Raw genomic sequence first — 27,603 nt, forward strand, 5'->3', positions numbered from 1 at the left:
GGAGAAACCCACAGGGTCCTAAAATGTGCACAAAACCATCCACCTGGGAATCAGCACCAGAAGGGCCCAGTTTGCTTGTGGGTAACAGAGAAAGTGACTGAAAGCTGGTGGAGAGCTGAGCAAGCAGCATTGTTCCCTCTTGAAACACTCCCCCACAATGCCACAACCAAGTGACCTGGGTAGCCCTGCCCTGGTGAATACCTAGGGCTCCAACCCTTACTACAGAATGTGCAACAAGACACAAAAATATGGCCCAAATGAAACAATAGAATAAAGCTCCAGAAAAAAATACAATCAAGCAATAAACAGATAACCAACCTACCAGATACAGAGTTCAAAATACTGGTAATCAGCATGCTCACAGAAATGGTTGAGTATGGTAGAAAAATAGAGGAAAAAGGGAAGGCTATGCAAAGTGAGATAATAGAAAATGTACAGGGAACTAACAGTGACGGGAAGGAAACTAGTACTCAAATCAATGGGTTGGACCAGAAGAAAGAAATAAACATTCAACCAGAGCAGACTGAAGAAACAAGAATTCAAAAAAATGAGGAGAAGCTTAGGAATCTCCAGGAAAACTTTAAATATTCCAACATCCAACTGATAGGGGTGCCAGAAGAAGAAGAAGAGGAAGACCAAGAAATTGAAAACGGATTTGAAAAAACAATGAAGGAGGACTTCCCTAATCTGTCAAAGGAAATAGACTTCCAGGAAGTCCAGGAAGCTCAGAGTCCCAAAGAAGTTGGAACCAAGGAAGCACACACCAAGGCACATCATAATTAAGTTACCCAAGATCAAAGAGGAGAGCATCTTAAAAGCATCAAGAGAAAAGTAGACAATTACCCACAAAGAAGTTCCCATAAGATTATTAGCTGATTTCTCCAAAAAAAGCCCTTGCAAGCAAGAAGGGGCTGGAAAGACATATTCAAAGTCATGAAAGGCAAGGACCTACATTCAAGATTACTCTATCCAGCAAAGCTATCATTTAAAATGAAAGGGCATATAAAGTGCTTCCCTGATAAGGTCAAATTAAAGGAGTTCATCACCACTAAGCCCATATTATATGAAATGTTAAAGGGACTTATCTAAGAAAAAGAAGATGATCAAAAATATGAACAGTAAAATGACAACAAACTCACAACTATCAACAACCAAACATTTTAAAAAAGTGAACTAAGCAAACAACTAGAACAGAAACAGATTCACAGAAATGGAGATCACGTGGAGGATTATCAGCAGGGAGGGGGAGGGAGGAAAATGGGGGAAAAGTACAGAGAATAAGAAACAGAAATGGTAGGTACAAAATAGACAGGGTGAGATTAAGAATAGTATGGGAAATGGAGAAGCCAAAGAAGTTATGTATTATCCATGGACATAAACTGAAGTGGGGGAATGATGATGAAGGGGTACAGAGTGGAAGGGGGAATAAAGAAGAGAAAAATGGGACAACTGTAATAGCACAATCAATAAAATATATATTTTTTTTAAAAGAGAGTGTAAATATTCTTTTTTTAAAGATTTTATTTATTTATCGTTAGAGGAGAAAGGAAGGAGAGAGGGAGAGAAATATCAATGTATGGTTGCTTCTCATGAGTCCCCCCTCGGCCTGCAACCCAGGCATGTGCCCTGACTGGGAATCGAACCGCGATCATCTGGTTTGCAGGCCCGCACTCAATCCACTGAGCTACACCAGCCAGAATAAAATATATTTTTAAATTAAAAAAAGAAACTTTGCAGGCCAGAAGAGAGTGGCCAGAAATATTCAAAGTGGTGAAAAGCTTGTACCTACATGTACCTACAACAAAGATTACCAAGTAAAGCTATCATTTAGAATCAAAGGACAGATAAAATTTCCAAGACAAGGAAAAAGTAAGGAGTTAATCACCACCAAACCAGTATTACACGAACTGTTAAAGGCTCATCAAGAAAAAGATGAAGCAGTAGGAGGAAGAGAGGGAGGAGGAAGAGGATAAGGTGAGGAAGTAGAAGGAGAGGAGGAGAGAAAAAGATCAAAAATATGAAAAATAAAATGGCAATAAATACATATCTATCAACAATTAGATCTTAAAAACAAAACAAACAAGCAAAACAGAAACAGTCCTATAGATACAGAGAACATTTTTATAGTTTCCAGGTGAAATAAGTGTTTAGGACTTGGGTGAAAAAGGTGAAGGGGTTAAGAAGTACAAATTAGTATTAACGGAATAATCTTGGGGGTGTAAAATACAAGAGGGACCAAAAAAACAGAATTTATTTTTTAAAAATTGTGTGCTCTTTTACGTATTTAAACTTCAGTCAGTCACTTTCCAAGTACTCTCCATTTGATGCAATGCACCCATTGAGACAGTGTTTCCACTGCTCTAAAGAGTCTTTTTTTCTTTTTTAAAAATATATTTTATTGATTATACCATTACAGTTGTTCTATTTCCCCCTTCATTCCCCTCCACCCTGCACACCCCCTCCCCCACTATCCCCCCTTAAGTTTATGACCAAGTGTCTCAAGTTCTTTAGATTCTATATTTCCCCTACTATTCTTGCCCTCCCCCTATTTTTTACCTACCGTCTATGCTACTTATTCTCTGTACCTTCTCCCCCCTTCTCCTCCTCCCACTCCCCTGTTGCTGACCCTCCATGCGATCTCCATTTCTATGGTTCCTCTCCTGATCTAGCTGACCTCTTGGTTTGCTTTTGTTTTAGGTGTGGTTGTTAATAACTGTGAGTTTGCTGTCCTTTCACTGCTCATATTTTTTATCTTCTTTTTCTTAGATATGTCCCTTTAATATTTCATATAACAAAGGGTGATGATGAACTCCTTGAATTTGATCTTATCTGAGAATCACTTTATGTGTCCCTCCATTCTAAATGAAAGCTTTGCTGGATAGAGCAGTCTTGGATGTAGGTCTTTGGATTTCATGACTTGGAATATTTCCTTCCAGCTCCTTCTTGCCTGTAAGGTCTCTTTTGAGAAATCAGCTGACAGTCTGATGGGAACTCCTTTGTAAGTAACTGTCCCCTTATCTCTTACTGCGTCTAGAATTCTCTCCTTCATTTTAGTCTTGGCTAATATAATTGTGATGTACCTTGGTATGTTCCTTCTTGGGTCCAACTTCTTTGGGACTCTCTGAAGCTTCCTGGATTTCCTGGAAGTCTATTTCCTTTGCCAGACTGGGGAAGTTCTCCTTTATTATTTGTTCAAATAAGTTTTCCACTCGTGGCTGTTTCTTTCCCCCTTCTGGTACCTCTATAATTTGGATGTTGGAACATTTAAAGATGTCCTGAAGGTTCCTAAGCCTCTCCTCATTTTTTTTGAATTCTTATAACTTCACTTTTTTCTGTTTGGTCATTTTTTCCTTCCTTCTGGTCCACCCCCTTGATTTGAGTCCCAGTTTCCTTTACATCACAATTGGTTTCCTGTGCATTTCCCTTCATTTCAATTAGTTTAGCTTTCATATGTTCCTCTAATTTATGACTAAAATCAACCAGTTCTGTGAGCATCCTGATCACCAGTGGTTTGAACTGTGCATCTGAGAGGTTCGCTATTTCTTGGTCACTTAGAGTTAACAGCTCTGGGGCTTTGAGTTCTTCCTGAGCCATAGTTTGGACTGTTCATGCCTGTTATGAGGCGCAGAGCCCTAGGTGTTCATTCACCAGGGTGGGGCAAGTCAGTCGCTGGGTTGTGACACTGTATGTGGGAGCGGGGTCAAAGGACAGCAATGGTGGTCCCCTCAGCTGCCTCCCGCCACCGCCGGGGGCCCACGTGGTCCATCCCACTGCACGCAAATGTGCGACCACAGTCAGCCCGCCGCCCTGCGCCCTCACTGAGTCCGCCTGATGCTACCCCGGCTGCCTGGGCGCCTGGGGTCGGGGGATCTTTCCTGCCTGTCCCCGCTCCACTGCTGGCTCCGCCCCTCTTACCAGTCTGGTTGAAGGGTTCGTTGTTGTCAGACTTCCATATAGTTTAATTTTCTATTCTTTGGCTGTGTCTTTATTTACTAAACCTTTGTTATATTCAAACTTGGTTGTGGGAGAAGGCACAGTGTTTCCACCTACGCCTCCATTTTGGCGGAAGTCCTCTAGAGTGCTCTAAAGAGTTTTTGAACTCATCCATTTTGATGCCTGTTAGTGCTTCTGCCATTTTTTTGTTTCACCTCTTCAACACTGGCAAAACATTTCCCTCTGAGGGCTTTTTTTATCTGTGGATATTTTTTTAAAAAGGTGCTCAGGGCAAGATCAAGTGAATAGGGAGAGTGGGGCATGGGGATCATGTGTTTTTGGTCAAAAACTTCTGAATTCTCACAGTGTAGGTAGGTGCACTTGTAAATCATCCATCATGAAATGGGCAAAGTCATTGAAGGAGTCTCCAAATAAAATTCACAAAAGCTGAATGTAGCCTGTCACAACAATGCCAGCTGGTACACTATTGCAGATGGGTTTCTAGAACACTCACCTAGTAGGGGAAGCCTGTACTACAAGGGGCCCACCCTCCAGAAAATAATTGTGGGGCTTTTGGGGTCCCCTCTTGTACAGAGAAGGGAATATAGTCAATATTCTAATAACTATGTATCGTGTCAGATGGGAAGTATGAAATTTATTGGGACGGTCACTTAGTAAGTCATAAAATGTCTAATCAGTGGAGTGTACAGCTAAAACAAATATAATATTGTATGTTAACTGTAATTTAAATATGAAAAATGATTTTTAAAACTTGAAAGCACAATGATATATCACTACCTACAGAAAAGAAGAGCTCAAATTTTTTAGAAATTGACAATACTAGGTCTCAGAAGAATATTCTGAAACTAGAATTCTTATATATTGCTGGTGGGAGTATGGAGGAAATACTTTGTATAAGTTTTCAGCAGTGTCTTATAAAAATAAACATACACCTAAAAATTGTGTGGCTTTCTTATTAGTCAATAGATAATTAGGTAGACTGGCTTAGGGTATCAGTTTTTATTTGCATTGGTATTTCTTACATTTCAAGTGAAGAGATTAGCAAGCACAATGATACCTGGAATGCCATGAACTAGACATTAAGATGGTGGCTGGGTACAATAAATGACATTGACCAACTTATGTACTGAGAAAATCTCTCTTGACTTCAGAGTTTCTGGACATAAAAGTCTTACATCAAAGGTGTCTTACTGTAGTAGACAATAAAGTACAATTCTCAGATCCCCTTGGGAGAAAGTAGTCACTGTCCATCTGTAAGAAGAGTGGATGACATAGCCTTGCCAATCAATCTGTACTCAAGCTTTCTGACAGTTGCCAATATAGGTGAGAAATGGAGTTTCAATGTGCATTTTCCTTACCATAAAGAAGACTAAGCATTTTTTAATATGCTTATTTTTATGGTTAAGAACAATTTGGCCGTGACTGGTGTGGCTCAGTTAGTTGGAGTACGGTCCTGCAAAGTGAGAGGTCACATTCTTGGCCAGGGCACATACTTGTGTTGTTGTGGGTTCGGTCCCCAGTCAGAGTGGGTAAGAGAGGCAACCAATTGATGTTTCTCTCTCACATCGAAGTTTCTCTCACTCTCTTTCTTCCTCCCTTCCTCTTTTCAAAAATAAATAATTTTTTTTTTCAAAAAAATGATTTCATTTATGTAAGTTGTTTTTTCATATCCTTGACTGTTTTGTTTCAATTGGACTGTTAGTCTTTCAGCTGTTGATTGGTAGAAATTCTTTATATGTTAGGGAAATTGATATTTTATCTACAGTGTAAGTTGCAATTCATTTTTTTTCTTTTGTCACTTATCTTTTGACTTTGTTCATGGTGTCTGTGTTGTGAGGACTGATTTCCTGAAAGCTGGAATGAACTTGAACTCTTACTGAAATACATTCGTCAAGTTATGAAATGAATTGATCATTGGTATTAGGTAAGTTTCGGAGAAGTTTATACCAGCTTGTTACGGTTGTTGATTGATAACAGAGCCTGAAGACTTGTACCTGTAGGGGACCGGTTTGTCCTGGCCTGGCAAATGTGACTCAGCTCTGTATGGAAAACCTACAGATGGGAATCCCTTTTTCCACACAGCATTGATTCTCGTCGTCAACCACAACAGGCGGACTCTGCTGGACAGAGTTTGCAACATGTACCCAGTCTCATTAAGGCTCCCAGAGAAGCTGACATAGGAGCTGGTTACACGGCATTAATATGCCTAAGTGACCAGCCAGGTAAAAGAAGCCCCATCTGAGACTTCATCTGGGGCTCCCTGGGTCTGAGATATTTTGTACGCGTGTCAGAGGTTCCTGACGCAGGAGATAAAGCGCCTCCTGGTGCAGGCCTCCAGACAATTCGAGTGTGCACCTGGCCCCTCCAGGCCCCTGGTTGTCAGGCTGCCCTTAGCTGTGATGCGTATCATTATTTTAATACTGCTGTTACATTGTATATTTTACAATAAATGTAGATTTGAAGCATTGCCATTTTGAATCCTATGAGTCTTCCTAACAATCAAATCCTAACTGCTGCCATCAATGCAGTGATTTTTGCAATACAAATTTTGTTTCCTCTCCACATAGTCAAAATTGTAAATCTGTTTTATGGCTTTGGGATTTGTGATTTTTTTTTACTCTGGACTAATTTTTTTCATCTGACTGTTGATTTATTTTACGTTCATTCTTAGCTTAAAGTTTCTTGATTTGTGGTGGAATTTTAAGACTCAGGGTCTTTTTGAGTGGAGACTTTTGCACGCTCATACCCTATCTCTCTCTTCACTCCATTCCAGGTGGACTTTTATTGATGATTCAGAGTCCTTACCCCAGAGTGATTTGGGGCAACACAGCAAATTCAGTTCAGTCACTGAGCCAGTGGGAAGCTTGTTCTAGTACTGTTGATGAGACTGAATTCCAACTCCCTGGGCTCACAGATTCCTGTTACTCGTAGGATCATAGTAGCCTCCTTCCGCCTCATTTCCACATCAGGGGACATTAAACAATAAGCCCTATACAGTTTCTATATGCATATGCACCCAAAGCTCAAAAGAACGCACTTTAAACCTTAATTAAACATTTAATTTTATGTTCATAGTGCTGTCCCTCTACATTTTGAGCCCATGTCTCTTATATTTTATCTATCATTCCACATGTTTGGAACAAAAATTACAACTGTATCTTGACCAGAAATATACGGTGATGTGCAAATATTTTACTATATTTCTCTTCCTATATGCTGAAAGAAAATGCTATGTATGTCATATGCATATTTTGCTATCTGTAATTATGCTCCCAAGAACTCTCTTCTAAAACCACGACCAGAAGAGCAAAAGAGTAGCTTTCAGAAGAGTTTGATAAATACCCTCTAATCTCTCTCAGTCAGAACTCCAGCCAGAATTTCTGACACCACTACAGATTTTAATAATCCCAGCTACTCACAGGCCATCTTTCCATGTAACAGTAGATCACTGACATTCCATTCTAATTGAAGTTCTGAGTATGATGTTTTGATCAAGAACTAAATCGCTAAGCATTGCACAATAAAAGGCAGGCTGTTATAATTATGGGTTTAAGTAGCTGAAAGCATCGGAAAGAACAGCCTCTGATCCCTTTTTTCAGTGGTATAGGAAAGGGGATTAAAGTTGAAAGACCATCCCCAGGTCTGATGTCTGAAAGATGCATGGATAAAGTGCACTGTGAAGAGTATGATCCAACAGAGATCCAGTTTAAGAGCATTGGAAAGCAAAGTCATTAGGACCTAGAGGAGGCTCTGAGCCTCAGCTAAATCTCTAGAGAACTGTTGTTATCCTACAGTAATGAAGTGGAGAAAATTGAATTCACTGGAATTAGTTTTCAAGGACAGCACCAGCTTTGTTTGGGAACAATGCCTCAATAAGCCTGCCTAGGGTAGATGCTGAGACCTGCAGGGAAAAGGAGAGGGTATGGCAGTGACTTGGATACAGTTTTTGGTCATTCCAGATGATGGGGGGAAATGAAGAAGAAAGAGGAGAAAAGGACTATAGCAAACAAGATGGTAAGGTGTACAGTGTGCTCTGTGATCCCTGTGAAGGCCTTTCTTTCTCTGACTCCTCTGAGCCATACATCTTCCTCCAGACCAGGAGGTGAGTGAAAAGTCAAGCAGTTGACATTTCCATGGGGTTTACAGGCAATGGTGTGACAATTTTTGAAGTAAAGAGAGAAATCCCACGTCTTCCTGAGTCACCCAAAGAAAAGTATTCAAACACTGGAAGATACATGTTAAAGTGAAATTAATAGAAAAAGGAACATGTGCGGAGAGAAAACAGGGGGATGTGGATAGACAGATGAGCACAATAAAAAAATAAAGACTGCAGAGTTTAAATCATTTCAGTTTCAAATTCACTAGTTTTTTATCCTCCCCTTGGCATTTAGAAAGTCAATTTTATTTCAAATGTGAAGTTGCCTTATGTTTTAAAAATTGTGATGCTTGAAAATTACTGCAGTTAAATGTATTAGGCATTCCTGGAATTCAAAGCCTTTTGGAAAATACGTAAATCACATTATCTCAATTTAACTATGTAATGTCCTACCACACCCAAGAGATGAAAGAACCTTCATACCTCTCCCTAAACTAGTCCCAGTTAAGGACTTAAATTGCTCAAGGATGTTCCTCTCTGTCTCTGAAAACGAAAAATGAATGTACGCCCCTGCTTCAGAAGCAGTAAGAGCGCTGGCCCTCTTCCATTCCGGTCTTAGAAGCAACCCCTGAATCCAGTCTCATGGTGTCCTACAGTTTTTATTTAGGTCTTCACATCTTACAAATCATTTGGGATTGTTCACAATGAAAATACAGGCAGATTAAGATCAAAGATGATTAAAATAGGACTAAGTAATAAGTAATAGGACATGTATAAGTCATAAAGGAATACCAAAAAGCTGTAAAACCATTCACCAGAAGTTTTGCTCTGAGTTTCTGACACAGCAATAGGAGAATAGGTTGTGTACCTGTCGTTATTATTAGAGGTAAATACACCAGTTTGTTTCAAAAAATTCAACCCTTTGCTTTACCCTAAGCTCTAAAATAAATTGTATTATTCAGTAATATGGATTTACCTATCTAGAGCTACCTCTGGGCCAAGCTGTGTTAGGCAATAGAGAAACAGAAATAAATAGAACACATTCTCTGCCCTCCAGTTGCTTATAGTGTCATAAGGGAAACAGATGTTTAAACTACTAATATGGGTTAAGATCCTTAATGGAACTATATAGAAGATGCTATAATATTCAGAAATATAAGCAACTAACTTGGCTTGGGGTTGGCTATACAATTTCCTGGAGAAAGGAAAATTTGAAAGATAAGCAGAAGTTCATCAAATGCATAAAAAGGAACAGGTATTTCAAACCAAAGTAGGGGCAGACGTGAAGAGGTAGGAATGAATGGCTTCCTCAGAGAAATACAAGGAGAACTACAGGAAAAATACAAGCCTTCTAAAGAGCAAAGAGAAGAGGTGAGGAATGGTGAGGCCAAATCAGGAGCCCAGAGTCAATTGATAAATTATGTCCTCAATAGGAAAGTTATAAGAAGTGAAGTGGACCCTCAAGGAAAGCATATCATTTCTAAATCATTTGGAAAGGTCTAGAAGGACACTCTCATGTGGAGTTCTGAGCGATATATGACTTGAGCATTTAGCTCTCCAGACAGCTGACTATGGTCCATATGTGCCTATTCTCATGAAAATTTTTGGCTTCACTGCCCCGTTAAAATGGGACTCCACACTCCAAAGGACAATAATAAAAAAATACATTTTACTGAAAAGTTGTAAAGAGAGAAAGAAGAGAGGTTTAATTGTTGACATACTTCCATAATATTCATGGAAATCTGATTCAAAACAATAAACTAAAAAAATCTTTAAATTCTTCCCAGCCAACAAAAGCCTAGAAATACCACATGAAATATAACTATATTTGGGAAGAATTTATTTTTAAGTTGGCAGGAAGGAAAGGGAAATTCCTAGGTGCTAGAAAGGAAAAAGTAGCTAAATATTCAAATATTAAGGGTCTGTTTTAATATTGTTCTTCCTCAGAGGGTAGGTATGGATCTTGATATTTAGGAGCTTAGGGGGGTTTTTGGTTTTGTTTTTAATCAGCTTTATTGATTAATAATTTGCATACAATAAAATATACTTATTATGCATATGTGGCTTAATAAGTTTTGACAAAGTATACAGTATACATGCTTGTATCTACCATCATTAAAAACTAGAATATTGCCATCATCCCCAAAAACTTTTCTTATGCGTATTTAAAGTCAAGCCTCCTGAACTCCCAAACCCAGATAGCCACTTGTCTGCTTTTGGCTACAGTACATAAGAATTCCCTATTTCAGGATTTCATGTAAATGGAATCCTACAACACATAATTGTTGAGTATGAAACGCCTTTCCTCCCAGGCTGTTACAGCTCCCCCATGTGGTTGCAGGTACCAGTAGTTCATTCCTTTTCCCTGTCGAATGGTGCTCCACAGTGGGAGTGCCATGGTTTCTTCATGCATTCATCTGTAGATGGACACTCGGGTTTCCTCCAGATTGGAGCGAGTATAGGTAAGATCACTATGAACATTTGTGTGCAAGTTTTTATTTGGACACATATTTGCTTTTCTCTTCAGTAAATGCCTAGAAGAGGGATCGTTAGGTCATATGTTAAAGATGACAAGAAACTACCAAAACATTTCTGAAAGAAGGTGGTACCATTTTGCACTCCCGATAGCAATGTAAGCGGTCCACATCTTCTCCAACGCTTAGTATTGATACCCCTTTCAATTTTAGCCATTCTAATAGGCCTGCAAATCAAATCTTACCGTGACTTTGATTTGCATTTATGTGCTGACTAATGATGTTTAGAGTCCTTCATATCTGTATTGGCATGTAAAATGTCTTCTTTGTAAGGAGAGGGGAGAGAATTATAGGGGAAAAGGGAATGGACTCACATGAATAAGTATAAAGGACACATGGACAATAACTAAGGGTGGGGGGTGGAAAGGGGAGGGAGGTGGGCAGGGTTGGGAATATAAGACAGAAACCTGTACGTGAACAAGAATTAAATAAAAATTATATTAAAAAAAAGATGTCTATGCATATATTTTACCCATTTTTATTGGATTGTGCAGCTGCTTATTATCAAGTTGTAGAATTTATTTTATATTCTAGATGGACATCCTCTGAGAGATATCTGTATTAATATTTTCTCCAAGCCTCTGGTTTACATTTCCATTGTCGTCAGCTCCAACTGTTATATCAGGTTAAACTAAAAAGAACTACTGCAATTACCTGATCGCCCATGGGGCTCCACGAAGCTTCTAGAGTCGATCTATGGAGCAGTAAATCTGACATAGTCTTATTAAAGTCCTGAGTGCATCCTGGTTTGTGTACCTCATCAGATTGAGTACCAGCCTGCAAACAAAAAGGTCACTGTTTTGATTCCTAGGCAGGGCACACACCTGGGTTACAGGAAGAGGGACAATGAAGAGGAACAGCACAGCTCTTATTATAAGGTGGAGCTCCAGTTGAACACTAGACTTAGCAATTACTCTCTGTTCATTCATTTAGCACTAGGGATACAAAGGTGAATATGTGTCTGTTATCTCTATCCCAGAAACTCACAGCCCAGAGTGGGAAACAGATATCTAAAAAGATGATTGCACTCAGAGTGAGCTCTGATGGGGGAGAGGGAAGCAGGCTCTTCAAGAAAGGCCAAAAGAGTATTTCATCTGTTTATGAAGGCCAGGGTCCTGGGCAGTCTTATTTCAACCTCATACCCCAGTTTCCATTCTACACATACTGATCAAAATGAAACATTTAATTTAGATGTACACTGCGGCTAAAGAAATTCTGTGACCTTAAACCAGTTGCTTCTTTAAGGCCCAGTTTCCTCATCTCTAAAATGGGGAATCAATGGTATAATCAATAAAATATATTAAAAATAATAATAAAAATAAAAATAAAACTTGAAAAAAATAAAATAAAATGGGGAATCTAGTATTTATCTCATAGGATTTTTTTTTAGAATAAAATAAAACAAAACATATACAGTACCTGCACATAGTAAGGACTTAATTTATTGATTCCTTTCCCTTCACTTTCCTTCCCAACACAAAACCAGTCCTCGAAGCTAGAAGTGTTAACTAGTGTGCACTAGATTTACTGGCAACTCCCACTTTCTCTAATTTCTAGATACCCTGTCGTGTATTTCCATCTTCGGTGTATACTTTCTTATGGATAATGTGTTCTGATAGTTTATTACCTTCTATAAGTAATAGTATTTCTAAGTAACACATTGCTTAACAACAGGGACACATCCTGAGAATCGTGGCATTCGGTGATTTCACCATTGCGCAAAAGTCACAGAGTGTACTTACACAAACCTGCATGGTAGAGCCCACTATTCACCTGAACTTTATCCTATAGCCTATTGCTCCAGGCTACAAACCTTTGCAGCATGTCACTCGCTGAAAATACTGCAGGCAATAGTAACATAATAGTAAGCATTTGTGTGCCTAAACACATCTAACACAGAAAAGGTACAGTAGAAATACAATACAAAAGATAGTACGTGTGTGTGTAGGCGTAGAGATTGGGGAAGGGAGAGGAGGGCTGTGGTTAGGGGCACCCTCAGAGGAAGAACAGACCTCAGGAGAAGACAGGGGAAAAAGGAAGGAAGAGAAGAGGAGGGAAAGGGTGGAGAGGGCAGAGATCAAAAGAGATCCAGAGAGATAAAGCTTGACAAAGAGCAATAATAAAAGGAAAGGAGGACGTGTTGGGGGGCGGGGCCGCGGAGGGGAGGGGAAGCAAGATGAAGAAAAACAGGGAAAGGAAGTGAGTTTGTGCACACGTTTGTGTGTGCTTCTGTACCCCTGCGCAAGGGCGCGTGTGGGCCGGCTCCTGGATTCCCCTCCTCCCACCCTCCCCGGCTTGCTCCTTCTGGCCCGTGTCTCTAAAGCGACAGGCGAACAGCACGCTGAGCCTCCTCGTCTATTTTAAACCACCCAGAGTTAGCAGTAAATTCAACATCCTTTCTTTAAGCATTGCAAACAAACTTTTTGCTTATAATCCATTATAATCCATTATAATCTTATAAAACGGAGCCATGCACCACTTAACAACAGGAGTATGTTCTGAGAAATGCGTCTAGGTGATTTCACCGTTGTGCGAACATCACAGAGTGCACTCACACAAACCCACGTGGTAGAGCCTACTATACACCAGGCCATAAGGCACAGCCCGTTGCTCCGACGCTACGAACCTGTACAGCACGTTACTGTGCTGGATACCGTTGGCAATTGTAACACAACGGTGGAACCTTGACTCTCGAACTTAATTTGTTCCAGAAAACTGTTCAAGAAGCAATTTATTTGAAAACCAAATCTCCCTTTGTGGCCTGAGAGACGTGTGACTAATCAGACAGGTATCAGCATGAAAGGGTTGTTGAGTAAAGAACTGAAACCTGAAGTTTTGTTAGACAACTGAGATTTTTTTTTGGGGGGGGGGGTGAGAACTTGGTCAAGAACCAAATTGTTCAAGAACCAGGATGTTGGAGATCTGAGGTTTGACTGTCTTTGTGTATCTAAACATATTTACAGGGGGCAAGGGGACAGAAGAGGATTAAATAGTAATGGAAACATACAGTAATTTTTTTAAAAAAATAAACAAAAATAAATATATTCAAATGTAGAAAAGCTACAATAAAAATATAGTTTAAAAAAAGACTGAAAATGGTACACCTGTGTAGGGCACTTCCCACAAATGCAGTTTGCAGTTGCTCTGGACGAGTCAGTGAGTGAGCGGTGAGTGAATATAACAGCTAAGGAACTACCGCAATGCAAAGTACTGCACTAGGACTTCATGGCTTCCCACAGCTATGACCTGTGACGTCATTCCGTAATAGCAGTTTTTCAGCTCCACTGTAATCTTATGGAACCACCGTGGTATGAGCTGTTAGTCATCGACTGGAACGTCATTGTGATCCATGGTACATTCAGTTTCAACTTGTTCTATTCCTCTGCTATGTCTGTATCTCTGAGATGGACTCACGAGACCCTTCCACTCCTTCAGATCCCACAAAGCAAAACAGCTCTCAGCATCCCGGGTGTGATTTCATGATTTTTTTTTCCCAATCACATTTGAAGTGATTTTGTATAGAGTGGGAATTTGTGGCATGAGTGCTTCATTCCCACTTAAGATGTGCAAACACATAATTGTCTCTGAACCAGCCTCTGATTGCATGAATTCCCCTGATCTTATTCCCAATTACTCTTTTTCCCTAAAGTTACACATTCAGTAATGCTGAGATTGAAGGAGGAACCAGAGAGAGAAACAGTTGGGGAGTGGGGCAGGGAGATTAGGAGTGTTTTCAATTTGGATTCAATCAATTCCCTTGTAAGCTGAGTTGTTTTAGTTTTTAAACCCTCACGCAGAAGATAAGTTTGCCACGAGATATACCATGACCCACAGAGATATGCAGGGTAATGGAAGGCAGATAATCTTGTCCTATAGTTATTCTGAATCCTTATTTCCTCTTGTGAGCTTTCTGATCTATTTTATGATACCTTTAATTTAGAGCATATTTTCAAATACTTAATAGAAGTAGACTCTGCAAAGTTCTCAGTGAAGACACCAGCCACTGCCCCGTGCTTGCCCACATCCATCAGTTCCTATGACCTGGGTGACTTAGTTGGCCGGGGATACTCCTGGCTTATGCCTCCTGTCTAATGAAAGTATTAATCTTGCCTCCCTGCACACTAGAAGTGTCCTGGTTTAGACAAGAAAATAGATGGTCAATGTTACAAACATGCAATTATGTCTCTTCCAGATCAAAGGTAAAAGGAAACAATATTACCGAGTGTATATTTTGACTAAGTTAGTCACTGAGGTAGACACTGTGTAAATTATTTCAGTTACATTTCAGCATAATCCTGGGAGGCAGGTACTGCTTAGTACTAATTTAGAGATGACGAAAATAATGTTTGCAGAGTACGAAGTGACCACAAGGCCAGACAGCTTATAAATGGCTGGGTAGTGATCAGAATCCAGAACCAAAATCAAAGCCAGTGCTCTCTCTCCTGTATCACATTCCCAACGAGAGGAACACGGGTCAGAAAATCAACATTCCCCTCCGTGAGATGGGGAAAGTCTGTTACTGCTCCCTACCAAAAAGGAAAGGCACCAGGCATTCACGGGAATTCAAATGCGGGTGGGGATCTGGGAGGTTATCTGCAAACATGACCACAGACAAGTTCTGTGGTCCCATGCCACACCTCCTGCCCCAGATTGCAGCCTGTTGGCCTCCTTAAATCCGAGTGGACCTGTGACTGGCTTTGGCTATTATGTGGCAAAAGTGACCCTGTGTTCATTCCAGAACTCGACCTTAAGAAGCCTGGCAGCTTCTCATTTGCTTTCTCGCTACTTTTGAGTCACCATGTAAGGAGTCATCTACCTTGATGGAAAAGGATACCACGTGAAAAAAAAAGGCTGAGTGGAAGCGAATGGAAGCAAGCCAGGGGATAGGCAGCACCAAGGCCCCCAGCATGTGAGAGAGGCCATCCTGGACATTCCAGCCTCCCCTAGGTGCAGGTGAACATAGTGGCATGAGTGAGCTCAGCCAACGGGTGCAGCAGAGATGACCCATTTTTGTTGGGTCCTACTGGGATTTTCTGACTCACAGAATTGCACACCATCGATGGGCGTTGAGTTCCAGGAAGGGTTGTGGTGCAGCAGTAGATGACGCAGAAGCCATATCTTTTCCTATCTCCTCACCCACCTCGTTATCTCTGTTTCTCAACCACACTGCCGATCTCATCTATCCGATGCCCAGGTGGGAAAGATTGCCCTGGAGCCAAAATGGGTCAGCAGGCTCGTTTCCTCCTCTGTCCAGCACTTTCTAAGCCAGACTTGCTTGATTTCACATCAACTTGCCTCATATAAAATTCTAGGAACTTCCCCATTTCTGTTTTATTTGCCACACATCTGCCTCATAATCCCAAGGCCACTATCGTATCCAGTTTGGATCTTCCTTCAGAGACCCTTAAACCATAATATTCTTATGGTTGCTTTTGAGCATGAGAGAAATCTGGGAAAGTGTTTCTGTGTATCTGTATGCAAGTATTTGTTTTCATTTATATTCCCTAGGTCTCAAAAAGTCAAAATTACATTTAATCCTGTCTATGGTTGTATCATACAGCATGCATAGACAGATGTCTTGTCTCTTTATATAAGTTTCCCAGTGCCAGCTAATAATGTACCAATTTCTGAGAGGAAACCCCTTTTTAATTTTTTATAAAAGATTCTTTAATCCAGTTTGATTCATTCAGGAGTCACAGTATGAACATGCTACGTTGACCTGAAGAGCTTATTCAATGTTTTCATCTAAACTTATTCATCTAAACTGTTTCCAATGGCAACCAGAGAATCAGCTTGATCTCTCAGAAAATAAAAACCTTAGAGTCCATCCATATGATGAGTCCAGCAGAGAACTGGGAGATTTATGACATTTTAATCATTGATAATTTTGGTTGTGCTGATGAGAAGACTTTTTAATAGGAGGAACTCAGAGACACTTCCAAGGAGAATTGCCAAGGTGATGGAAACAGCCTTGTAAATTGATCTGAAGAATATGCCGGGCTGTCCAAGTCCCCATCAGCCTATGTGACCCTCCCCTCCCCTGGCCATCCCCATCTACTCCTCAGATGTTCTCCACATTAACTGAAATTGACAGCGCGATGACAAATACATGCCACATCTCAGGCAGCACATACGACTTCACAGTCCCCCAAAGAATCTGACACCAGATAACGAGGTGGAACATTGGTACACTGCCCACGTTCTGGAAGTGTTCAAGGCAGCTCTCCTTTCAAATGCAGTGAGAAGGATGTATGAAATTAATGCACAATAATAGCCAAGCCCTGGTGTGGCTCAGTTGGTGTGGGCATTGTTCCACAAAGTGAAAGGTCACCAGTTTGATTCTCAGTCTGGGCACATCCCTGGGTTGTGAGTCCTGTCCCAAGATGAGGCACATACAAGAGGCAACCGATCGATGTTCCTCTCTTACATTGATGTTTTTCTTCCTCTCTTTCTTCCTCTCTTCCCCTCTCTAGAAATAAAATAATAAAATCTTTTTTAAAAAAGCAAATAGCCAAGTTTAGTCATTCAAAAATGTATAAGGGAGCCCTGGCTGGTGTGACACAGTTGGCTGAAGTGTTGTTCCATAGAACAAAAGGTCATAGGTTCAATACCCAGTCTGGGAACATAACCAAACCGGGTTGTGGGTTTGATCCCCAGTTGGAGTGTGTATAAAAAGCAACCAATGTTTCTCTCTCTCGATCTTTCTCTCTCTCTCTCTTGCTAAAAGCAATAAAAAAAAAATGTCCTTGGGAGAGGATTAAAAAATATATAGGGGAAGTGGTGAAGGGCTAGAAATTAAACCAAAACAACCATTGAGCAAACCTAGGCTACATGGATATAAATATAGCCTTGAGTATACAACTCTGAGGATGGGTGAGAGGAGGAAGAGACAAGTTCACACTCCTTGGGGTGTAGCAAGGAGACGGGAGGACAAGAAGGCGGAGGCAGAGTATGGAGAATGATTCCAGTACCTTCAAGTATCTCATTTAATCTTCACAGGAATTGGTAAGAAAATTGAGACTCGTATTTACCTGGCAGGAGAGATACCATGATCATGAAGGTGGTTTTCCCAGGGTGAGACTTATCCATTGCACTCCAGGTGTGCTGACCCCTACAATTTCCCCAAATGTGGGAAATGCAGCTGCATAATCTGTGGTGAGGGGACTGTGTTAACACTCTCCCCCAAGGAAAAATATAAAAGAAAATTGGGACTCAGCATTTTGAGTGACTTACCCCTTTAAAGCCTCACCGACAAAAAGGGATGACAAAGTGCCCAACCTAAATTCACATGACTCCTGAACCGATATTCCTCCTATCCAAACATTCTCAGTCAACAAGGGATTTATTTAAAGCCACTAAGCAACAGAATAAATAGATTTATTCAAAGCAATTCTTTCACCCAGGGGCGGGGGTTCCTTGTGGGTCTGTTTTCCTGGGACAAGATGTTGCAGAAGTAAGATAATTTTATACAGTGGGCAAGGACACCAGCTCCAAAGTTGGCAAAAAAAAAAATGTGCATCCCAGCTGCAAACTTTCTGGCTGTGTGATCCTTGGTAATTTAGTAGACCTCTCTGTGCTTCAGTTTTCCCATCGGAAAAGTGAGAACAATTATGCCTACAGAACTGTATGGGGAAAGGACATAAAATAATACAAAGTGCTTAGCATCGAGCTGTGAACATGGTAGAACTTCACACAGGTAAACTACAATAATTTGTTTTACTCTCATTCCCACATCTATGATTATCAAATCAAGATGGCATGACTTCACTGGAGCAGTTGCAGGTAAAGTGAGACAGTGTCTGAGGTTTGCTTCAAAGTTACTTTATTTTTTTTTGTCCTGAAAAGGATTGTATTTTTTAAATTTATTTAATTACTTTTCAAGTACAGTTCTCTGTCTATTACTTCCATCCCATCCTACCCCCCATGTTCCCTCCTCCCTCCCATTTCCACCCTTCTCACCATGAACACTAAAAAAAATCTCTTTTATTGTGGAAAATTTTAAATATATACAAAAACAGAGAGAATAGTATAATGAACCCTGTGTGCCAGCTTTGCTCAGCTTCAACAATTATGAACATTTGCCATTCTTGTTTCCTGTGTTTTTCCCACGTGATACTCTCCTTACTCCTCTTTTAAAGTAACCTCGTTGTTGTCCATGTATCAGGGTTCATTATACTATTCTCTCTTTTTTGTATATATTTAGAATTTTCCACAATAAAAGAGATTTTTTTTTAATGTTCATGGTTAGAATACCCAAAGGACACACATGTTGGTGGAAAATGCCAGGATTTACCACTGAGAAGAGAAGACTGGATTCTCGGGAAGCCTGGCCTCCTCTCAGAGGGTCTCCTGTATCTGTTCCAGGCCTGGAGTGACTTCTCTCTGGAACCCGAACTGTTCACCACAAAATTGGAAAGAGGAGACCTTGTCTCTCAGAAGGTTAAGTATAAGAATTACCGTTGCTCTACAGTTTAGGCAATAAAGATTAATTATCTCACTTTAAAAAAAAAAAAGTTACCACGCAACCTCCAGGACTAATTCTTTCTCCAACCCCGCCACACACACATTACAGGGAGCTCTCCACGGGGACGCCCATCCTCCCCGTGCCCTCGGCCCGCGCCATGAGTTCCTCCACCAGCATGGAAAGCTGTGGCTGTGATTCCCCTGAACGCAAAACCACGTTTTTAGGACTTCTTTAAATTGAATTTGTTAGGATTACACTGGCTAATAAAATGATATAGGTTTAAGGTATAGAGTTCTGTAACACGCCATCTGTCTATTGCATTGTGTGTTTACCGTCCCAAGTCACGTCTCTTTCCATCACCGTTTACCCGCCTTTTATTCTCTCCTGCCCCCTCCCCCCATTGCCCTCTGGTAATAAACATACAGTTGTCTGTCTATGACAGTTTTTCTTGTTAATCCCTTCACCTTTCTCACCCCCCCCCCCCCCCCACCTCCTCCCCTCTGTTAGGACCAAGAACATAAGGCACTTTGTTCATTTAGCAGAAACGGAATTCCTCCTCCGAAATGTGTTATCGTAAGCTGGAGTTGGTACACAAACCTAAAGAAATGAACACTGACCCTTTTATCTGCACATCTTACTGAAGTGCAGCACTCACTTCAGCCTCGGGCGCAGGCCCCACCCCACGGCACTGCCTGCGGCACCCGTGACTGTGCTGCACAGGGAGACAGATGCTTCCGTATCGCCGCAGGGGTGTCGCAGACATCTCAGAACACCACCCGTGCGCACCGTGACTTTGGAATGTGGCAGCTCTTTCTCCTAACACCAGATCTCTTTATTTCATGTGTTGTTCAGTATCATTTGTATCCCAATATTTTAAAGATGTCATCCTTTTCTTTCAGTATAATTGGTTTCATTTCTAATCTTATACATTTTATTTTATTCTCAGATGAAATCCACAGGGTCCTTCAGATTCCTAAAGTTTGTCAAGTGCTTAGAACATGCCTATCTCATATGAGCACTATGTGAGTTTTAATTAAACAAAAAAAGCAATAAATGTAAAGGGTTAGTGGGGCAGACGGAGTCATAGACTGGGGAGGCTATGTGACGGAGGAAAGCAAGTTTTAAAAAAATGGAAAAAAATAACTTTACTAAATAAAATCTTAATACATAGTTACATAATTGTATGCTTATTTATAAAGCAAATGTTAAAAACAAGAGCGAATTTTAAATCTATTATAGGTGTTGGAGGTCACTGTTTTCTAACATTACAGTTAGAGTTTGAAGATAAAACAATCCTACTGAGAAGCCAGAGATCAGGCATCTGCAAAAAGAACAACGACAAGTTCGACCACCGAGTCTGCACCCTGCCTTTCTTCTGGAGTAGAACTGGTGGAATACTAGTAGATTTTTATTCAAAAATGAGGCAGGTGAGAATATGAGAAAAGCATTATCGCCTGTAATGTAAAAATCTCTTTCAAAAATCTTGTGGTTTCTTCGCATCTCACTTGGAGAACAAAAACAAATTGACAAGCACGTGCTGTAAGATATATTATGACAAAGCAAACCACCATGTTGCGAGTCTTCCAGGCCGTTCTCCAGGCTAGCCTCGATTGTCCGTGGACCTGCCACACTGACACTGTATGAACTCGCCGTATCTGAGGGCTATTCCCTTTTACACAGTCAAGTCCCAAATGGACCTCAGTCTTGCTGGGTTGTCCTTCCTGCAAAGAGGGTCATGACTAGAGGTTAGACTATAGGCACCGTCCACGAAGCTTCCATTCACCCTCAATCCATTTTCCTTACTGTGGCCAAAATCATTGTTTCTAAATGCAAATATGATGCCTCTAATCTCTCTTTCCAAAAAAGACCCCTTAGGCTCCCCATTTTTCTTATGATTTGAACAAAACTCTCTCACATGGTCCACAAGGCCCTGCAAGGAATCACCATAGCCCACCTCTCCAGCCTCACCCCCACCATGCTCCCTCCTTCTCTGCTCCAGCCCTACTGGGCCCCTCCAGTCTCCTTGGCCTCCCCCTCCTCAGGCCCTCTGCCTGCGCTCATGGCTTATGGGATGTTTGTCCCACCATCTTCACCAAGGTAAACCCTATGCATCATTCAGATCTCAACCTCAATCTAAGTATCAATATATCAGGATAGTACCACTCACCCCCCTGGCAGCCATGTTTCAACAAGTCCAGAATGCATGCTTCTTTGTCCTTTATCTTGGAGATTAGAGTGTGTCCTATAAGTAGATGGGGTCACACAATCCCTGCTGGCCTAGATTAAAGGCATTTTTTTCCAGCAAGATTTGCATTTGCTTCTGCCAGTCACCTCAGAGAACCAGCAATCTGACATCACTTTACATTCTCTGCTTGAGTTTTTCTGGACACATTATTGATGTGAATTCAGAAGTACCCACTTGACATAGGAATTCTTGGAGAAGTTTTATTTTTCTCCCTCCACCCAGTGCCAAGGTTGAGACAAGCCTAGTCCCCTTGCTGTCTCTTACTATGACATAGGTTATTTCTCATTTGCCTTTTTATTGATGGCAACAGCCCTTCGGTAACCCAGCTTACTGTGGAGTTCCTTTTTAGGGTTTCTATCACGGATGTTTTTTTTCTTAGTGGTACATAAAATAACCATGCATTATATAAAAATCTCCTCTATGTTCTGCTAAAATGCAGAGGTTTACATTCCCCTTTTGGAGGCTTGCCTGGTACCTCGTACTGCTCCAGTTTTCTTACTCATCACAAGAGTAGTTTCAGCTTTGTTTCTGTTATTTCATTAAATGTACTTCCATTACTAGACTATAAGGTTCATGAAGACTAGGATATGAGATCTATTTTTTTAATTTGTTAGAACTTTGCATAGAGCTTGATTAAATATCACGTATTCCTTTAACATTAATTGAATTAATGAATGAGTGAATGAATGAGTTGGAAGAATGGATGAATGAATGAGATAACTCTGTCAAGGTCATGGCCCATCTAACTCACTGCATTTCCAAGTGCATCAGATGTGTGACCATCTACATCCAGCACCACAAGAACTAGAAACATATACCTGAGGAGCAATACACACCTCCCAGCCACCCAGATCCTCTACATCTCTATTCCATTCCTTTCATACCTCTAGGACTGGCTCCTGCCTTTCCTTTTCCCTGGACCTCCACCCCTGACCCTCTTCCTTGCCATAAACAACAGGTGTGGGTCAGTGCTGACCTCACTGCACTCAGCTTACCAGATATACGCTCTGCTTTTCCCTATCAAGATGCCATTATTTCTTTAGGGTAAAGGAAGAGTTGAGCAGCCAAAAGCCCTGTACTGCGTGCCCAACTGAACAGCAGCCTTCATTAGAACTGATTCCAATACAGGCCATCAATGGATGCTAAAACCATCAGTAAAAGGTTAGAGGTGAGCAGGCGACCTTAATCTCAAAAGGATTGCCTCGTAGATCATATACTGATGATACACAAAGCAGAATGGTGATATTTACAAGGAAGAAATCTGGGAGACAACACCTAACCGAACTGATCACATTTAACATCATGGACAATGGCACAAACTGACATATGCCTCTTGATGACAGGCTCCGAGAGAAACTCATCCTGACTTGCGAACTCCTGTTGTAAAAAATGTTTAGCATGGATATAATATGAAGGGGACCATCAGAAGAATCCAAATTCACAAATACTAGCCTGGACTCTGAAAATTTCAACCCCAAAAAAGAAGCTTAAGAAACACAACTACTAAATCAGTGTTTGATCTTTGGTTTAAAAACAAAACAGCCATTAGGTATCTATTGAAATAATTGGAGAAATTTGAATATGGCTTGTATATTGGATGATAATATCAAAAAAAACAAAGCAACTTACTTAAATCATTTTCCTTGGGTGTGATCCTTGTACTGTGATTATACAGGGATCTTATGCTGAAGCATCTAGGAGTAAATTGCCAAGCTATGAGAAACTTACCCTCGTGGACCCAGGGTGGACCAAAAGTCGGCGTATAATTGTTTATATGGAAAGCAATACAATTATTAGTAAACAATAACATAAGAATAATTTTGTGTTCCACATGCTCACAATGGTAAATCTACTTTTGCCGCACGCTGCACAGATGTATGAGTAGAGATACAAAGAGAGAGACAGAGACGTAGAGAGAGAGGCAGGCAGAGGAGCGAGCGTGCAGGTGTGGCAAACATCAGCTGGCGGTCTAGATGGAAGACATAAGATGTTTATTACAATGTTTCTCAAGTTTTCTGTAGGTTTGATATTTTTCAATATAAAACACTGGTGGGGGGAGAACAAAAGAATGATAGTGTTTCTTCTGCTATTTAGGAAAGAAGGAGGTTGAAAAGGGATTTGTGCAGTAGAAAATTTAGCAAGGAGCATACTAAGTGTTTAAGATGGAAATCAGTCTCCACCTTCCAGGAACCTCTTGAAGAACAGTGATGCCAGGTCCCTGTTTGGACTAAAGGTACTTCCCTCTGAGCTCCAAGCAGGTGTTGAATCACCAGGTGTGCAGAGTGCTTTTCAGGCACTAGATTATGGCATGTGATGCCAGCAACCACTCTGCAAAGGAGGCAGAACAGATGTAATTATGTTCACCTTACAAATGAGGAATCAGAACCTGAGAGAGTTTGTGTTTGACTCTAGTAATTACAGCTAGAACCTGAAGAAGGAGGTCTTGACTCCATGTCCTCTTGCATCCTGAGTCAGTACTTTTCCTCCGTAACTGTTGTTTATCATGCTATTCGTTTCCTAGGCTAATATTTATTGTGTGCCAACCATATGCTTTAGTATTATGGTTATAAAGAGATGAATAAAATTTTCGTCCCCAAATATCACAGAGAACTTATTCATTCAATAAATTCTTAATAGGCGCCTATGTGCCCGGCATTGGGCTCCGTGCTGGGGATGGGATAGTAAATGAGACCCTCTGGGGAGCACAGGCCAATGAAGCTTCTAATACAATGTGGGAAATCACAAATGCTCTGGCCACATGAAGCAGGAACATTTCTACCCACCCCACCCCCGTGATAATGATAACCACACTCTTTGGGAATAACTTGTTTTAATACACACCTTCCCCACTAGGACATCTGACTGCTATGTCCCCAGCTCTGAGAACAGTGCCAGAAATAGAGGGGGTACTGAGTAAATATGGGGGAAATAAGGAAGGGGGGAGAAAAGGAGGGAGGGAGGAATATCCTCTCCTCTGAAATCTGATCTGCCCAGTAACATTATACGGGATGTTATAACACCTCCTCTTCTCACAACCCACTTGCCAGCAGCATTGACCCATGTCCCGTTCTTTGCCTTTGGTGCTCTGTCTCCAGAGAAGTGAAGGAAGGAAGCACTGTGGGTGAAGCATGGCTACAAGATCAGCAGATCTCATTCACGAGCCCATAAAGCCCACAAATTCTCCTGTGGGCAAAACTTTATGAATTACTACAGGGATATCCATGGGTGTCTCAGGGTAGTTCACAGAAGTGTTCTGTCAGTCAACCCCCTGGCTTTACTCTCAGCTGAAAACTAGGCTTTTCATCTGAGCTACTAGGAACAGAATTGAACAGAGTCATAAGGATGGAATTAAGTCACCAGAGCCATAATTTCGTGAGTGTGAGTATGTGTGTGTGTGTATGTGTGTTCATCAGTGATCTATATTTTAAAGTAGAGAGGCCCTCCAGAGGACCCAGCATGAGGTCCAAGTTCAAAGCTCCCAAGTCTCCCACAGATGTCTGACTGGTACCAAGTTTTCAATATTCCAACAAATGAGAAAAAATGGTCTTAAAGAGTTTCCTAAATATATTTTCCAGCTCATACTGCTTTGAGCTACTTTATGCAATTCTGGGATAAGAATTATCATTGTCATTTAGGGAGGAAGAGTATATAATTCAAATGCACAAAGTATCACAAAACTTCCTGAACAATACCTGCCACACCCTTCTCAGATGCTCAAAGATGAAGATGTGAGTGACAGGATCAGGAGGTCAAAGCAGAGCAGCACTGTGGCAAAATCAAAATCCAAACTTGAGGCCATGATTTCCACGTTCTTGGGGGACTCGAAGCCATTCTATTTTCTGCAGAGTAGAACCTCCCAAAGCTTCCCAGCATGGCTAGAACTTACTGTGTACTCCTCAAACACGAATCCCTTCAGAGCTGAGTCCTCTCCTTATCGGTCACCATAGCTTTACACACTCTTCTGGAAAAGAAAGGATGAGCCCGGTTCTTTCTCCCTGCTTCCCCCGTCAATCATAAAACTACGCATATTCTGATGTTTTACTGACTCCTTCAGATATCATATAATAAGGGAATGCTTGTGGGTATAAAATCATTTAATGCATTCACACAGTTTCTCAAGATGAGTATTTTGCTAAAAATTTTTCATTTCCCAAAACACAGAGTGAAAAAGAAAAGATGAAGTTAATTAATACTAAGAAGGATTTATTGACTTCTTTCTGCCTCTTGGGAAGTAAAGATGACCACTATTTTTATTTCAAATAAAGGGAGGTAAATGGATTTCTTAAGACAGAGTTGGTGATCCAGAAATCATCTAGAAGAATAATAATTATTTGTTTAGGACTTACTCCATAAGGCACTTGCCACTAGTATGCTTTTTAATGAATGAGGAAATCACAGCTTGCAATGAATGGCTAAGGCTTGCTCCCAAGGTCATAAATCTACAAAGTGACAGATATAAAATTTAAATCCAGGTAATCAGATGCCTCCAATGAAGAAATAGATTTCTAAGCAGAAAATAATGACTAGTTTCTTGCTATAATGAAAATACATTTCCTTTAAATCTTGACATTTCAAGATTATCCATAAATGCAGGTGACTGTGACATATCTTGGGGGGATGTGGCCTGAAATTGTAGCTCTGAGCTCCATTTATATGCTGGAAAATTTGGCTATCAGTATTGATTAGTCAGAGTCCTTTCCATGACAGTTAAGACCATTTTAAGCCTTCTAAAAGAGATAAATACCAAATTTTAAAGTCCTTTATTTACCTAGTACATGTGCACATTTTCTCAGCTTTTATAGCTTTTTCCCTAGGCCTGTTATCATTTTTTATTGACCAGTATGTAGTAGACATTTATTAACTGCCTCATTGGAGGGATGGATGGATGGATGGATGGATGAATATCACTGACATTCTGTCTTGGGTAACTGTTTAAAATCTACTCTGGGTGTTTTGAGCTTTGGCTATTTCAGCAACCCTTTGCTGTCTAACAATTTACCCCAAAACTTGGCTGGTCAAAACAACAGCAGTCTACTATTTTTCATGATTCTGTAGGTTGACTGAGTTCAGCTGGGCAGTTTTTCTACTCCACATGGTATTGCTGGATTACTCATGGAGCTATACTCAGCTAGGAGCTGAGTGGGGTGCCTCAGGTTTCCTCCACATGGCTTATCTCTCCAGCCCATATCTGACCTTGTAGGCATTCTCCACTGGGCCTCTCTGCACAAGAGAGTGCCCTCAATTTTATTTAGAAGCTGGATTCCAGGAGGAAGGCTTTCAAGAAGACCAGCTCCAAAATGCAAGCTCCTACCAGTTAAAAATAGGGTGAAAACCCAGACTTAGTGTGGGAGGGGATTGTGGAGAGTATGAAACCAGGAAGTCTGGTTCATTTAGGACACCGATTTAAGAGTCTACCTCATAGACCAACTCATTTTCACTTCTTATCTTTGAGTTTGAACCGGTCTGAATGAGTAGAGTTGTAATATCAGGATCCTTTTGTTAGAACTAACAAGAACTCAACTCAGACAAATTAAAGCAAAAACCAAAATATAGTGACCCATGTAATTATAAAGCCAGGCATAGTGGGGTCCAGGTACCCAAGAATTATATTTGGTCCTCTCTTCTTCCATCCCTTGGGTCTCCTTGATTCCATGTTAACTTTATTTTCTGAAAGGCAATTTGGTGGGGAAGAGAGGGAAATCACCAGCAATGCATACTTACATGGTTTTCACAGCTCACAATCTCAGGAGAACAGATCTCTCTTGTAACTTTAATTTCCCGAAGAAACTATTTGTCCAGGGCCCCCAGACAGAGAGAAGGTTTCTTGCCACATAAGTGGGTCCACAGAAAGGAGATTGGTGGTCCCTTTTTTACTAAAAAAAAAGAGCTGTTCCAGTTGTCATTGCTGCATAACAAATTGCTTTAAAAAATTTAAGTGGCTTAAAAGAACATAATAAACACAAAATAAAATAAATCATTTTATTATCTCATGGTTTCTCTGGGTCAGAAATTTGAGACTGGTTCTCTGGGCAGTTCTGGCTAAAGGTCTCTCAAGTGCTTGCAGGCATATGGCTACTGAGTTGGAAGTCGGATGGGGTGGATAGAGGTCAGCAGGAGCAGATGGGAGCTGGTCAGGCATCTCTTTCCATGGACAGTTTCAGGACTTCTCCAGGTGGATACCCACATGGACATCTGGGCCTTTCCACATGCGATAATCTGGGCTTCCTTATGACATGGTGACCTCTGGGCAGCTGGACCACTTCCCCGGCAGCACAGGCCTCCTGCATGCGTGTTCCAACGAGCAAAGTGA

At 40.9% G+C, this 27,603-nt stretch overlaps 1 non-coding gene across 1 annotated transcript; it reads left to right on the forward strand.

Moving 5' to 3' along the window:
- The first annotated feature begins 17,607 nt into the window (after positions 1–17,607).
- Positions 17,608–17,769, forward strand: LOC119004121 (U1 spliceosomal RNA). The gene has a single exon (XR_005070118.1). It is a non-coding gene; the product is annotated as a U1 spliceosomal RNA (small nuclear RNA).
- The last annotated feature ends 9,834 nt before the right edge of the window (positions 17,770–27,603 follow it).

Source organism: Sturnira hondurensis, unplaced genomic scaffold (genome assembly GCF_014824575.4).
Source record: "Sturnira hondurensis isolate 20B ecotype Veracruz unplaced genomic scaffold, ASM1482457v3 Scaffold0019006, whole genome shotgun sequence".
NCBI classification, from domain to species: Eukaryota; Metazoa; Chordata; class Mammalia; order Chiroptera; family Phyllostomidae; genus Sturnira; species Sturnira hondurensis.